We start from the raw sequence: 16,986 nt of genomic DNA on the forward strand, positions 1-16,986 counted from the left end.
TAACTTATTTTTAATATACTGACATTTTCTTTAAGTCTTATTTATGAGTAGTAAAAAAAAGTTGAAGTCCTAGGCATCCATTTCTTAGGAACTTCTTTGAACAATTAAGTTGTTTTACATTTACTGTACTTTGTTCAGTAAAACCCCTCATCATCAGCCATCGATAATCCTCTAAGAATCAAAGATGATGAAACTTTTTCGTCCTTTGTAGTGTATATCTATATTTTTCTTTTTCTTGGTGTAAAAAATGTGTTTAGAATCTTAAGCGAAATATAGATATTTATACCTATATATTTAATGATGTATATTTAATGATTTTGAGTGACTTTTTGTTTTTAACTTGGAGTATTACAGATGTTCACCTTGCCTGCCTCACTGACTGTTATGGCACTGGGGTTGCAAACAGTAAAATTATATGAAATCTTTTAAGTTTACCATTTGTGCAGTCTGGGATGCAACCTTTTGAGGAAGATAGGCTGTATTAAAGTTTTTAAACTTAGGAAAATATTTTTTAAGTTAGGTAGATAGAACAATTTTCTTACCTTTATTTTACAGCTGTTAAAAAGAATTAGTTTTTTAAAAAGAGGATGGTCTCAAGCAGGTTCCAACATATGCCGTGCTTCTTGGGTTAATGTATTTCATAAAAGCTTCATCAGAGTTAACCTTCACAGGACAGCAACCTTGTCTGCTTTTTGCTGACTCTTTTTTAAAAAAAATTCTTTCTACTATATATAGCATATGACTCTCAGCAAATATTTATTGAATTAATAAATTCAGTGGTTGGTACTATTCCTTTTGCCTCTCCATTTTTTGTCTGGTTTTAGGTCATTTAATGTTCATTTGTTCCCTCTTCAGAGGCAGTTTAGGAGAAGACAGGGACTTGTATCTCAACCTCATTTAAATTATATTTTAAGTTTAAGAAATTTCAGTCATTTCTCACTGATTTGTGTGGATAACTTTCTGAGCTAGCTGAATTTTTTTATTTGCATAATTGTTCTTTTCTGCTGTGAAATAAATATAATTGCTACTTTAGTTACAGTTTACACATAAATCTTAGTATTGTAGCTAAAATAAATTTCAATTTCTGGCTTAGATTTCAACCTTTGTATTTATTTATGTGGATAATATTATTAAGGCTGTTCTTTATGTCCAAATAGTTGATGGTGCATATAAATTATCATCCATATCTAGTAAGGAGATCTTTTTGATAGGCTTTGTCTAAAAGGCTTTTACTTTTTAGAAAAAAAAGTCACTTTAGGTCATTTGGCTGTTTTAAATGGCCCCACTTAAAGTTCAGCAAAATGAACAAATCAATATTGATGCGTTTCTGTTGCTTTTCTCTGCCTTTCAGAGTTGCCAAACTCTCATTATCTCATTCATCTCTAGTAATGAGTTTATGTCTTAATTTTTACATATCAAATCAGAGGTGGTTTGATATTTACATTGGGAAGTTGGTTTAATGGAAATATAACTGAGTTCTAAGTTTACTCATCTTTAAATAATTGTACGTCTTTTAACAAGCCATGCAACCTTCCCATTTTCCAGTTTTCTTGTGTGTAAAATAACCTTGGACTAGATCATTGCTAACCTTCAATGACAGCCCTAAGATTAAATAAATAACCTTCAAGCAAAGTGTGTTCATATTTGTTTTTGAATTTCTCTAAAAATGAGCAAGGTAATGGTAGGCATATGTTTAATGGTAGGTAGATCAGGCATGTGCCTTTTGTCTATAAACATAAACATTTCATTTTGTAATTCTCTAATGATGTTCTGGAAAAATTGAACAGTTTACAAAACCAAACGACGTAAAACAACCCCCTGGACCCACACTACCATGCTTGTGTATCTATTAATACTTACACAGTAATGTTTTTCCTTACTCCTTAAACAGTTTAGGCATATTCTCTATTTAGGTTTAAAACGTCATTATATAACCACACAGTTCTTTAGGTTTAAAAACATCTCACAGAAGAACACTGTTACTAGAGCTCACTTTCCCTTTCTATCAAGGGCTGAGACTGTGTTTCCCCTCCTGGGCCTGGAGCTGACACAGGGACTCCCTGGAGCAGACCAGACTAGAGCAGAGCTGTCTAGCTGGAAAGGGGCCTCCCTCCAGGGCTTCCTGGCCCCAGGACCTCCGCACAGAGCTGCTCCATCGCCATGCTGTTCTCATAGTCCTGTTGTATTTCAACTGAGCTGTTTGCACTGAATAAAGTTTCCTTCTTCGCCCCACCCCAAGTTGGAGATTCCTGTTGGCATTGACTGGGTGCCAATAACCATTGGTTGACAGTTGTAATTGTATTTTAGTAGAATCTTTAGGGTTCTTTCTATATAGTATCATGTGATATGCAGATTTTACTTCTTCCTTTGCAATTTTGATGGTTTTTATTTTTTTTCTTGTCTGATTTCTGTGGCTAGTGAAGATCACTTTTTAGAACTACTTGAACAGTGCCTGCAGCCTGCCCTTCCCCCCTCCCCGCAGGCCCTGCTTGGGGCACCATGGGCAGGTGGACCTCCAAGGCACCAACAGGAGCTGGGCAGGGTTTGGTGGTAGAAGCATGAGGACAGGACAGGGATGGGGGCACAATCGGGGGGCTGGCATGAGGGCTGTGGGTCCTGCTCCGGCCACCACAGCACCCCCATCAAGTGAGCTATATCTGGAGTATTTCATTTTGGAGATGCTAATGTAAATGGCATGTGTTTTTCATTTCAAATTCCACTTGTTTGTGGCTGGCATATAGGAAAGTGGAAAAAAACCCCAATATTGCTATACTTTGAACTTTAGAATTGGGTTGTTTGATTAGGTAGGATTATGGGATTGGATGGAATTGAGCTGAATTTTGGTTCATTGTGATTGTATATGTAATTATTTCTTGAGGTATTTTCAGTGAAAATTTATATATTGTAGACTAAAAATATTTGGGTGATATTTATCTCAACAAATAAGTACAGTTTTATCATATTTTTCATAGAGTGTGGTGGAGAGAAAATAGGTCATTTGAGGCATCTAAATATCCTACACTCAATTCTAAAATATTCATAGATTGACTTTGGTTCTATATGTCAACTAGTATTGTTTTCCCTGCATATTCTCTTCATTTAGAACTTTGAAAAATTAAATTTTAAAGTCCTTCAGGCATTTTCTAAAACCTTTATTCTTCACCCATAGAAAATCAGGTATTATTCATTTTTTCTGTTATTTTCAAGCTTCAAAGGTTATTGAAAAGCCCATATATTCCTTTGATTTTAGTTCTTTTGATAGAATTAAAATCTAAATTCTCTTTCTATGGCTTTAACATTGTTTTATGAGGACAGTATTAAAGTGTATATATTTAAGTATGTATGCATACCAGTTTGAAGAATAAAATTTGTTAAACTCTTAAATTAATATTTAAAGAGAAACTCCCCCTCACAAAGTCATAATTTTTTTGTCTTGTGGCTAGAGGACCAATGAGTGATTTAAGGAGATAGTGTGATGAGCTAAGCAGAGTGGAGACAAATGATGATTTTAAAAGTAAAATACTTTTAATAACAGTTACATAGTTGTTCTTAGTTTTCTATTGGTCAGGATATTATTTCATAACTTGAATGTTATTTCAAATAACAGAAACACCTGATATTTCTAGTGTAGTCGTAGAAATGAAGTGTTCATAATTTCCATGTAACTAAGGTTTGAGTTAAACTTAAAACTTTCCCTTCAACTATAGTGCTTTACTCAGCATTTATTGTGGAGTGCAGTCTTCTATATAACTGCAGCTTCCAATTTAAGTGTTCAGATTTAAACCACAGTAAACAATAATATTTTAAGCATTTTGGATAAATTGCTTTTAGAAAAGAATTACCCATTTTCCTACCATCTTTAAAAAGACTGTGTAGCACAATATAACCTTTGTTGATGCTCTTACTCTTGGCCTGTTTCTATGAATGTGTCCTGTGCAGTGGCTGCTCTTGGAGATTCTCAAGATACATAGAGCTAGCTTTTTGCTACATGACCCCAAAAGATTGTTTGGAATTCATCTGCTTTTGCACATGCTGTCTCTTCTTACCAAGTTAGCTGTTATTTCTTACAACTCTGCCTGCATATAACAGCTTTTTTCTTTCTGCTTGCTCCATCCTGTGTTTCCATTCTGACTTGCTCATTATGATTGGTTGTAAACTAGGAAAGAAGATAAAATTTATCTTGTGTTACAAAAAAAAAGACTGAAAGCACCCAGGGGCCTGAGTTAAGTGAATAAGCTTTAGCACTCTGAACTTCTTAACATTCTGGTTGCTGAATAATAAGAAAAAAGTGTGTTCCTATGTTTGAAGTTGGTGGATGAAGTGCAGGTGATATGAAATGTTACTGAATATTATTGGTGATATAATTCTTTAAGTTACTTTAAATTCAGTGACTTACTCTTCTTGTTACTATTTGCTTTAGTATGCCTCATAAGACTTCATACCTTGGCTACAGTGAATTAATATTTTTGGCTAAAACTCTGTCATGCTCTATGTAATAGAACTTTGGGTTGGGACTTGAATCAACATTAGTTATGTTGCTTTGGAGCAGGTTCAGTATTTTGAAAGATTCTTATAGTTCTAATAGTAAGTGTTCACAATGGAGGTAGGGTGATCAGCTTTTCAGGTACTGGTTCTAGGCAGGCTTTACAATATTCACAGAAGGTCATTCTCTCTTCCCCTAGCTAAAACTGGGTTCATATTCAAATGACAGCAGAGAATAGGTGTGCCCTACCAAGGTATTGTCTTAACTTCACCGCTGATGGGTAAATGTCAGAAGCTCAGTTGAGAGATAAGATATTCAAGGAAGAATATGTGAAACTTATCCACGCTTATAAGACTGAGGTCTTTCAGGCTTATAAAATATATGTTTGGGTCAGTAAAATCATTGGAGAGCAGCTGGATATGTAGACTGCATTGATTCGCACTCTCCTGTCCCCGTTGCTTTTGCCCAGTTGTGCATTGCTAAGATTACATCCACCTACATTGAGGGTCATCAGAAGAAGCAATCATAGAGGGTCTTCTTGAAGTTGTTGTCAAGAAAATTGTTTATTATGTCAGAAAGTGTCTTCTTTTGTGAAGATTTCTATGAGAAACATCTGTCTTATTTTAATGCCAATAATTGTCTCTCTAGGCAATTGCTTTATATCTACTGAGCCCAAATGAATGTATAAATGACAACTTCTCTTTTTCTCATTCAGCTCTTAGAAATTTTAGTGTTAAATCTGTGGCCAACCTCTAAAACTGATATCAATCATCATAGTAACATATTTAGCCTATTCCATCTATAATGAATAGGGAAATGAAAAAATGTAAAACATTTATTTAGTACACTGTAATTTAAAACATTACAAATATTGAGAAAGTTTCTCCTTTATCAAGACCACTTTGAACACTATGCTGTAAACCTGAAACCAATCAATCTATACTAATAAAAGGGTAATATGCTAATTAGACCAGAAATCTTCTGGATGTCCTTCTGGACAAAGCCACGGTGGCATGGGCCGAGGCAGAGGCAGTTAGGGGTGGTCAGGCCGGCAGGGGGGAGCAGTTAGGGGGGCGATCAGGCTGGCAGGGAAGGGCGGTTAGGGGGCAATCAGGCCAGCAGGGGAGAGTGGTTAAGGGCTGGTCAGGCAGGCAGACAGGCAAACGGTTAGGAGCCAGCAGTCCTAGATTGTGAAAGGGATGTCCGACTGCCGGTTTAAGCCCGGTTCCTGCGGGATTGAGCCTGAACCAGCAGTTGGACATCCCCCGAGGGATCCCGGATTGGAGAGGGTGCCGGCCAGGCTGAGGGACCCCCTCCCCTCCGTGCACTAATTTCATGCACTGGGCCTCTAGTCTATATATAAAAGCCTAGGTGACCATTACGACTGGAGGATCGGACGACTGGTCAGTAGCTATGATGCGTACTAACCACCAGGGGGCAGATGCTCAACACAGGAGCACTCCCACAGCCAACCTCCCACTGCCGGCCAACCTCCCGCAGTCCCTCCCTGTGGCTGGCTGGCCGGCCGGATTGCAGGCCAGGTCGAGGAACCCAACCCATGCACAAATTTGTGTACCAGGCCTCTACTAAAAAATAAAGAGTAGTTTGAATAGTGCTTTCCTTCTTCTCATAGTATAACTAAAAATATGGAATGAGCATATTTTTTATGCTGTGGCAAATAGTCATATTCCCTTCTAGGTTTAAATCAGTTTCCAACACTTAGTCCTTGCACTTTCAAAGTTGTGAAAATATCTCAAATATGAAGTGGTTTGTTGATGTCTCTTCCTTTGGGACATCTTCATCCTTTTGTCACAACCACTTTACTCATTCATGTTTGCCTTCAATAAGTTTCTCTGGCTGCATATCTAAATTATCTTGAACAGAAGAAGCAGTGTCGACATTCCCATGATCAACTATTTCTTCCATAACTCCATTTGTGTCTGATTTAAATTTCACTTCTAGCATTATCACTTTCCATTTCTCTGCCATGTTTTCATCTTTGTTGGCCCATCACTTATCAATAATTCATTTTCATAAAATAACATGTGGGTTTATCACCAGGAGGCAAGAAGGCAACACAGCTATAGGCTTTGATTTCTGTGCATAAACTAATAACAGGTGCAAAGTGACCAGTCTTAGACAGACTTTGAAAAAAGTGATGTGATTGATCACTCATCAAGACCTATATTTGTTATTTACATAGTGATCCATGAACTAGAGAGCTATCAGCAAATTTTACTTTATGCAGTTACTCACAGTTAACATATAATAGTATTCTAATAGGAACCATGTTGCTATGAGACTGGTATTATTTAATTGTGGTAACTGAAATTAGTGCATATTGGAACTGTGCAAAGTATGGACTGAATTATTTATTAATTACAAACAAAATAAACCCATTACATGTTGGCATAGATAATATATTTTAATGAAAACTATTATTTTTCCAAAATAACAAAAAATGGCAGGAATAGCACTGTTTTACATCTTTGTAAATATCTTTAATGTTGTGTTTAATAGAAGATAACTAGATTCTCATATCTGCTTCTGCTTTCAGTCTATTCTGATATACTAGAGGCCCAGTGCATGAAATTCGTGCATGCAGGGGTATCCCTCAGCCCGGCCTGGACCCTCTCCAATCTGGGACCCCTTGGGGGACATCCCTCTCACAATATGGGACCGCTGGCTCCTAACCACTCACCTGCCTACCTGCCTAATGCCCCCAACTTCCCTCCTCTGCTAGCCTGGTCGCCCCTAACTGCTCTCCCCTGCCGGCCTGATCTCTCCCCAACTGCTTTTCCCTGCCGTCCTGATCGCCCCTAACTGCCTCTGCCTCGGCCCCCACCACCATGGCTTTGTCCAGAAGGAAGTCAGACGTCCAGAAGGAAGTCAGACATCTGGAAGATGGCCGGTCGACCCAGTCTAATTAGCATATTACCCTTTTATTAGTATAGATTATATAGGATAGGATTGCTTAAATGGGCGGGGGGGGGGGAGCCTTTTTCAGCAGGAGGAGATGATTTTGGCAGACAAAAAATACATAACCCCTATATCTGGACTGATAGCCAGCCATATGCACTATACTGCCAAACTGGTTATTAAAAAATTGAACTGCTTTCTTATACCTTATACCAAACAGCTGTTGCCCTTAAAACCCCTCCTCAGCCCCCACCTTAGGTTCTGCCTTCACAGTTCACCCAGATTAGGTTCTGATTGGTCGGTTTCTATGCCAGTCAGCATCAAAAACTCCGCCTCCTAGACAGCCATTGCCTCCTCACAGTTCACCCAGATTTGATTCTGATTGGTTGGTTTCTTTGCCAGTCAGGGTCAAAAGCTCCACCTCCTAGGCAGCCATTGGATCCTCCGGGAAATCCAGAACAGTTCCGCCTTCACATTGGCCCCAGCCCTTCAGTCATGCCCCCAGATGACTATTGACCACTCTGAGAAGCAGCACCTCAGGTCTGTGCTGGTGGCAATTTTGAATTCTCATCCCTGACCTAACCTTCTTACAGTGTGAGCTCCGTGAAGGCAAGCATTTTTCTTGTTCATTATTAGTTCACTCATAGACTTTACCTGTGTCTATGCATCTATGCTAGCACCACATGGTGACAGGTTGTTTTGGTCATCATGGTCACTGCCTTTTTATGTATATAGATACGATGTAGTCTCTGGAAAACTCTAATATATGCTTGGTAAAAAGTGGGAACCAAAAAAAAGCAAACTATGTCTTACAATTGTTAAGAAAATAATTTTGACCTTTCAGGCCTCTGAAAGGGTCTGGGTCCAAGAGTACACTTTGCAATTCTTTATATAAACTGAAATCACTTTTATCTTATACAAATAGAATGATAGTAATTATATAGCCTTGAGAAAATAATTACTCAAATAATTTTCATCCTCTTTTGCTTCTGACAAATAACCTTGACTAAGAAAAGTTGAGATAGTACCATGTAGTTAAACATTAATCTATCTGCAACAACAACTGGAGTTCAATGAAGGAAGCTATTACATAAAAGGAAAAAAAATCTAGGAAGTAACATTGATGAAGTTCCTCTCTTGTACCAGAAACATAGTTAATTTAGAGAAACACTAGATGAAATGCATGACTAAATGAATAGAAATAAAAAGGTAAACAGAAACCAGATAAAAAAGGGACTTGAAAACTTATTTTTGTTTCTTATGTCAATTTCACCAGAAAAATGTTATGTTGCAAATCCTCAGCAAACTTAGAATAAGAATAATTAAGTATGATGTTCTTATCCAGTAAGATAAAAATTTTTAGGAAAAGTGTTCCTAAAATGAAAAAACAAAAACCACACATCTTCACCTCCACCTTTGGCCTTAATGGAAGGAAACTTCTGAATATCAGAGTATTTTTCTCAAATCTTTATTAGGTGTAATGGAACAGGAAAAGCTGACTCTGCAATTACAAAGTAGGACTAACTTACTGCTTTAGAAGATTACAGTATCTCAGATATTAATGCACATTGGTGAAATAGACTGAAAATTATATTTAAAAAAATAAAACAAACAAAGTGCTTATTTCATCAAAAGAGCTAGGTTAGAATTCAACCACCTATAACAGTCTGAAAAGATTTTAGTCACTATTGTCCTTCAGGACTAATACAAAATTACCTAACAAATTACCTATTTCATAAAATGCAATAGCCATGGAGAGTAACACGTACATTTTTGTAGCATCCAGAGCTATATACAGATCAATTAGTAGTCAATAAAATAGGAGTCTTTTTTCATCATGTTATCAGTTTATATTCCTATAGAAGACAATATCTGCATGACAAAAATCTAAGATGGTGAGTCTCAGAATGCTGAATTACTTTTAACTCAAACTCTCCCTAAAAACTAAACAAAAGCAAAATCCGGATATCACAAAGCATATCATTACACACACTTTATGTTATTTCCAAGCAGAAAGACATTTTCAGGGTGAAAAAGCAGTTTAAATAATTTACATTATATCAAAATGAGTAATGCAGAAAAAGAATATTTCTCAGATTTGTTTCATCAATTATACCCTGTTCTTCTGCCAACACAAACCTAAATTTCAGAAGGTGAATTAGATCCTTATGTCTAGCTAGCCAAGTCTTCCCACTCACCACTTCTCTAGAATCGTGTAGCTAGCTCCATAATTCCAGAATCTTTTTGTCCACAACACAGTAACTAGCTAAGATGTGCTATAAAAACCAAATCTGTAAAACGAATTTTAATACATTTAAAAAATATCACACAGATGCTGAGCTATTTCCTGATAATGATGATGTTAATATTAGTCATCTATTTCTTGAAGAGGACTGGTTTTCAAATAATAAAATGATAATTTGATGAGTGTCTAAAAATATCAAATCAAGTCTAAGTAATAGCTTTTACATAAGAACTTGAAAAATATAAAAATTACATAAAAGGTTCTTATAATTAAGTGCAGTTCCTTTTTTAATAAATATTTTTAATTTTTCAATTACAGTTGATGTACAATATCATATTACCTTCATATAACCCAGTGATTAGAGATTTATATAACTTATGAAGTGATCACCCCAATAAATCTAGTCTCCATCTGACACCATACATAGTTTTTACAATATTATTTTTAATCCTCACCCGAGAACATTTTTCCATTTATTTTTAGAGAGAGTGAAAGGGAGAGGGAAAGACAGAGAGAAATATTGATGTAAGAGAAACACAGGGCCTCGGCTGGGGAGCACCCTGCAAACGAGTTCCGTGCCCTTGACCGGAATTGAACCTGCGACCCTTTAGTCCATAGGCCGATGCTCTATCCACTGAGCTAAACTGGCTAGGAGTACAATATTATTGACTACTAGAGGCCCGGTGCACAAAATTCATGCATGGGGGGTTGTCCCTCAGCCCAGCCTGCACCCACTCGAGGGATGTCCAACTGCCCGTTTAGGCCCGATCACAGTAGGATTGGGCCTAAACGGGCAGTCGGACATCCCTCTCACAATCCAGAACTGCTGGCTCCCAACTGCTTGCCTGCCTGCCTTCCTGATTGCCCCTAACTGCTTTTGCCTGCCAGCCTGATCACCCCCTAACCACTTACCCACCAGCCTGATTGATGCCTAACTGCTCTCCTGCCAGCCAAGTTGCCCCTAACTGCCCTCCCCTGCAGGCCTGGTTCCCCCCAACTGCTCTCCCCTGCAGGCCTGGTCCCCTCCAACTGCTCTTCCCTGCAGGCTTGATCACCCCCAACTGCCCTTCCCTGCTGACCTGATCACCCACAACTGCCCTCCCTTGCAGGCCTGGTTCCTCCTAACTGCCTTCCCCTGCTGGCCATCTTGTGGCGGCCATCTTGTGTCCACATAGGGGCAGCCATCTTTGACCACATGGGGGCAGTCATCTTGTGTGTTGGAGTGATGGTCAATTTGCATATTACTCTTTTTTTAAATAAATCTTTATTTAGATTATTACAATTGTTTCTCCTTTTTCCCCCCATAGCTCCCCTCCACCCAGTTCCCACCCCACCTTCTCCCCTTACCTCCCCCCCACTGTCCTCATCCATAGGTGTATGATTTTTGTCCAGTCTCTTCCTGAACCCCCATACCCCTTCCCCCTGAGAATTATCAGTCCACTCCCTTTCTATGCCCCTGATTCGATTCTATTCACCAGATTATTCTGTTCCTCAGGTTTTTAATTCACTTGGTTTTTAGGTTCACTTGTTGATACATATGTATTTGTTGTTCATAATTTTTATCTTTACTTTTTTCTTCTTCCTCTTCTTTAAGAATACCTTTCAGCATTTCATATAATACTGGTTTGGTGGTGATGAACTCCTTCAGCTTTTTCTTATCTGTGAAGCTCTTTATTTGCCCTTCAATTCTGAATGATAGCTTTGCTGGGTAGAGTAATCTTGGTTGTAGGTTCTTGCTATTCATCACTTTGAAAATTTCTTGCCACTCCTATCTGGCCTGCATAGTTTCTGTTGAGAAATCAGCTGACAGTCGTATGGGTGCTCCCTTGTGGGTAATTAACTTTTTTTCTCTTGCTGCTTTTAAGATTCTCTCTTTGTCTTTTGCTCTTGGCATTTTAATTATGATGTGTCTTGGTGTGGTCCTCTTTGGATTCCTCTTGTTTGGGGTTCTGTGTGCTTCCTGTACTTGTAAGTCTATTTCTTTCACCAGGTGGGGGAAGTTTTCTGTCATTATTTCTTCAAATAGGTTTTCAGTATCTTGCTCTCTCTCTCTTCTTCTGGCACCCCCATAATTTTGATGTTGGTATGCTTGAAGTTGTCCCAGAGGCTCCTTACACTATCTTCAAATTTTTGGCTTCTTTTTTCTTTTTGCTTTTCCGGTTGAGTGTTTTTTGCTTCTTTGTATTTCAATTCTTTGAGTTGATTCTTGTGTTCCTCTAGTCTGTTGTTGGGTCTCTGTATAATATTTTTTATTTCAGTCAGTGTATGTTTAATTTCTAGTTGGTCCTTTTTCATATCCTCAAGGGTCTCGTTATATTTATCGGCCTTTTCTAGGATATTCTTGAAAAGCCTTATAACCGTGGTTTTGAATTCTATATCCAGTCGTTTGTTTTCCTCCATTTCTTTCGTTTGTGATCTGTTTCTTTGTCACCGCATTTTCATTGCTTCCCTGAGTTGGTAGGGTATCTTTGTGTGCTAGGTTTCCTATATGGCCCAGTGGGTTGGGCTCCCCAGTTAACCTGAGGTGGACACTCTTGGTGCACCCCTTTGTGGACTGTGTGTACAGCCTTGTTGTAGTTAAGTCTTGATTTTTGTTGGTATCACTGGGAGGAATTGACTTCCAGGCCAGTTGGCTGTGAGGATCAGCTGTGTCTACGCTGGGAGAAGTTTGGTGCTGGAGACAGCCTTATAGGATTAGACTTGCCAAATTGCAAAAGCCTCTGTGCTCAGCTTGGATGGGGTGGAGTCTCAGGGCAGAGCAGACAGTCTTGGCTTCCCGTCAGCCTTGCTCTTGCGTGCGCGTGCCTCCAGACCTCTGGCTTCCACGGCTCCCGAGCCTCCACCTGAGAGTCTGGATTCCCCCTGCCCCATAAGAGCATGGGTCCCCAGGGTCTTGCCTGGAACTGGGGTTCAGTGCAGTCAGAACTGGGGTTCAGTGTAGTCAGGAGCTTCCGACTCCCTTCTGCTAGGGAAAGCCTGTGGCAACCTCCGCAGTCTTTGTGCACACTGGTGTGCGTGCCTCCAGACCCCTGCCCGCCGGGGTCCCCCCGGGTCTCCCCCGGGTCTACCTGACAGTCCAGACTCCCCCTGTATGAGCCTGGGTCCACGGGGTTTCGCCCGGAACTGGGGTTCAGTGCAGTCGGAACTGGGGTTCAGTGCAGTCGGGGCCTTCCTTCCCCCTCCCGCCAGAGAAAGTTAGCCATGCTCTCAGCCGCCCTTCCATCTGCGCGCACAAAGACCCTTTGCCGTACCTCCAATTCTCTGAGAGCTTTTCTCTTTCCTTCTAGTTGTAGAATTTCCACTCAGCCAGCCTTCCTGTGGTTCTGGATGATATCCGTTTTGTCTTTTAGTTGTAGTTTTGAAATTGTTGTGCGAGGCAGCAGTTTAGGTGCTTACCTATGCCGCCATCTTGGTTTCTCCAGACCCCATTTTCAGCATATTACTCTTTTATTAGATAGGATAGAGGCCTGGTGAATGGGTGGGGGCCAGCTGGTTTGCCCTGAAGGGTGCCCCGGATCAGGGTGTGGGTTCCCTTGGGGCTGGGGTGGTCTGGGCGAGGGGCCTGTGGTGGTTTGCAGGCCAGCCATGTCCCCCGGAGACCCAAGTGGAGGCCCTGGTACCTGGGATTTATTTATCTTCTATAATTGAAACTTTGTAGCCTTGAGCGGAGCCAAGCCTCCTGCTTGCTCCATGGCCGCAGCCATTTTTGTTGGGATTTATTTATCTTCTATAATTGAAACCTTGTAGCCTTGAGTGGAGGAGGCCAAGGCAGGCCAGGGCTGCAAAAGCTTGGCTTCCTCCATCACCGGGGGCAACTTAAGCCTCCTGCTCTCTCCAGCTCCGTGGCTGCCGCCATTTTTGTTGGGATTTATTTATCTTCTATAATTGAAACTTCATAGCCTTGAGTGGAGGCTTGGGCCTGCCAGGGTGTGCGGAAAGCTTGGCTTCCTTTATTGCCGGGGAAACCCAAGCCTCCTGCTCGCAGCCATCTTGGTTGGGTTAATTTGCATACTTGCTCCTGATTGGCTGTTGGGCCTGGCTTGTGGGTGTAGCAGTGTGTGCCGTGCAAGCATAGCCAAGGGTTGGGCGAGCCTGAGGGAGGGCCAGTGAAAGATGAAGAAAAGACAAAGAGAATAAGCTGAGTCTAGTGGATCTTCTGTGTGTGACTAAGACCACAGAACAGATACAGACTGCAAGCTGATGCTTTATTTTATAGTCAGAGGTAAACAAGGTAGTGGTCACCATAGTTACAATGTTCTTGTGAGTTTCACTTGTTTTGGCAGCACTTGCTGCACCTCCCACAGACCATTAGCTACCCAGGAAAGATCTAGGGAGCAGTCACAAGATCAAGCTTAATTATGCTAAGAGGGCTGTGCCCTCTAAGCTGAGACTTGTTTGTGGCTTTGCCAGCAGGTCAGTCCGAGGCTTAACCCTATAACCGCTCCCTACATCTTGCCCTTCTTTTAATTTTAAGCTATTAATAATGGAAGTAAAACTTAAACATCAAGAACAAAGTTCTGACTATTAAAATATTAACAAAACAATGCCAATGCAAAACCCAATAACAAAACAATGCCAATGTAAAACCCAGACATGGTTATTAATAAAACAATGCCAATGCAACACTACAATAAAAGAGAAATCAAACTACAGTAACATTTTTCTACTAAATGAAAGTTTCTCTTGCTGATTTACTCAAGAGTCCTCGGACTTGACTGCGCAAGAGTTTGCAGAAGATTGGCAGCTAACCAATGCTAGCATGGCCAGAAACATGTTTGAGGAAGTAGCTTCCACTTCTTGCTTTTCTGCCATCTGCTGGGCCTCAGTTGTTAACTTCGTCAGCTGACCCCATGTTGGCACCTCGTTTTTTTTTTATAGCCTTCGTAATCTTCCTTTTCCGCTTTGCTGTCATCGGGGCAACTCTCAGTCTTTTGAATGATGGGACAAGGAGCTTCTCTGGGTCCATTGTGGTGAGGCACGTAACGCTCTGGCACCTAAATTGACTGCACTGCTCCTTCTGGAAAGATACAAATACAACCTCTTCCCCACATCATTACTGGATCTGGTCCAAACCATTGTCCAGTTTGTGCATCCTTCCATTGGGCTAACCCCGCGGAGGCTATTGTACAGGAGGCCCGATGCCTTTAGCCTGCTGTATGACCGTCTGCATCGCAATTCAAAAAATTTAAAGTCTAAAGAACATGACTGAGTTTGTTTTGAGGTGACACATAACATCCATCTCCCCTTTTCTGTTTTAGTAATTGCATTTTAAGAGTACGATTTGCGCTTTCCACTATTGCTTGACCTTGAGGGTTGTAAGGGATACCAGTTTTATGACAAATTTGATATTGCTGACAAAAATGTTGAAAAGCAGAACTAGTGTATGCGGGTCCATTGTCTGTCTTTAGCTCTAAGGGAGGACCTAGTACCGCAAAGGCAGCTAGGCAATGATTAATTACATGCTTGGCACTCTCTCCCGTTTGGGGAGTCGCAAAGATAAAGCGGGAGCAGGTATCTACATTAACATGTACCCATTTATGCTTACCAAATTCCGGTATGTGGGTGACATCCATTTGCCAAATTTGATTAGGTTTAAGACCCCTAGGATTAACCCCCAACGATTGTACAGGGCAATGAATTACACACTGAGAGCACTGCTTAACAATTTGACGAGCTTGCTCCCAAGAAACACGGAATTGTTTGTGTAAGGCAGCAGCATTTTGATGATGCAAAGCATGGGAGGACTGGGCAAGAGAAAATGGGGTAGCCTCTTGCATTACAGCAAGGAGGTGATCAATAGCATCATTGCCTATAGCTAATGGACCAGGGAGACCTGACTGAGATCGCATATGACCAATAAAGCAGGGAAATTGTCGTTCTCTAATGACTTTTTGAAGGTTGAAAAATAAATGAAAGAATTATTTATTACTCTGAATTAGTGTGCCCTGTAGTAGCCGTTTCAATTAGTTTGGCTATACTTACCACATAGGCACTATCACTATATAGGTTAATGGGCTCCGTAGCAAAATCTGTCAAGGCATAGATAAGAGCTTGTATTTCTACCCGTTGTGCTGAAATATAAGGGGTTTGAAGGACCTTTGCACCTCTGCTGCAGTAGTATCCAGCTTTTACAGAACTGGTTCCATCTGTAAAAATGGTTAATGCCTGAGGTATAGGTTGTGACTTCACTATCTTTGGGAAAGTAAAGGTAGTAACTGAGAGAAATTGAAAAACCTTATTTGCTGGATAATGGTTACCAACCTGTCTGGAGAAATTAGCAAGTGCAACTTGCCAATTTGTTGATCGTTGCCAGAGCCAGTCTTGCTGTATAGCTGTAAATGGCACTACCATAAGGTCAGGGTCTTGGCCCACTAATTGGCCTGTTCAAAGGCGGGCTCGAGCTATTAGCTGGGAAACCGAATCATGGAAAGGAGTTAATACCTTAGTTGGAGAATGAGCCAAATATAGCCATTCAGCAACTCCACGAGCTTGCCAAATGACCCCAGTGGGTGTATGTGTCATAGGGAAAATTAAAACCTGTAAGGGAAGGGAGTAATCAATTCTAGTAAGTTGTGCTGAACTTAAGGCATCCTCAACTTTATGTAAGGCTGTCTTGGCTTCCTCTGTCAAGCAGCGTGGGGATGACGGAGATGAATCTCCCCTTAGTATATGAAATGAAGGGCTTAAGTCAGCAGTGGTTAATTTTAAAGCAGGTCGAGCCCAGTTAATATCTCCTAATAATTTTTGTAAGTCATTTAATGTAAGTAAAGTGTCAGTTCGAATTTGAATTTTCTGAGGTTTTATTGTTTTTCCCTCAATAATGCTGCCAAGATAAGAAAAAGGAAGTGTTCTTTGAATTTTTTCGGGTGCTATGCATAATCCAGCACAATGCAGGGAATCCTGCAAATCTATATAGATATTATTTAGATGCATTTCATTTTTATGAGATAAGAGAACATCATCCATATAATCCTATCTAATAAAAGAGTAATATGCAAATTGACCATCAATCCAACACACAAGATGGCTGCCCCTATGTGGTCAAAGATCCTGCCCCCATGTGGACACAAGATGGCCGCCACAAGATGGCCAGCAGGGGAGGGCAGTTGGGAGGGACCAGGCCTGGCAGTTGTGGGTGATCAGGTCAGCAGGGGAGAGCAGTTGGGAGGAACCAGGCCTGCAAGGGAGTGCAGTTGGGGGTGATCAAGCCTGCAGGGAAGGGCAGTTGGGGGTGACCCAGGCTTGCAGGGGAGAGCAGTTGGCGGGGGAACCAGGCCTGCAGGGGAGGGCAGTTGGGGGCACCAGGCCTGCAGTGGAGGGCAGTTAGGGGTGACCAGGC

The 16,986-nt window shown here is 40.7% G+C and overlaps 1 protein-coding gene across 4 annotated transcripts in view; it reads left to right on the plus strand.

The window, feature by feature from the left end:
- The window catches only part of RUNDC3B (RUN domain containing 3B), a 116,508-nt gene that overhangs the window by 1,323 nt on the left and 98,199 nt on the right, over nucleotides 1-16,986 (plus strand). The gene's annotated exons all lie outside the window — the stretch shown is intronic.

The sequence above is a fragment of the Plecotus auritus genome (assembly GCF_963455305.1).
Source record: "Plecotus auritus genome assembly, chromosome: 4".
Classification (NCBI taxonomy): Eukaryota; Metazoa; Chordata; class Mammalia; order Chiroptera; family Vespertilionidae; genus Plecotus; species Plecotus auritus.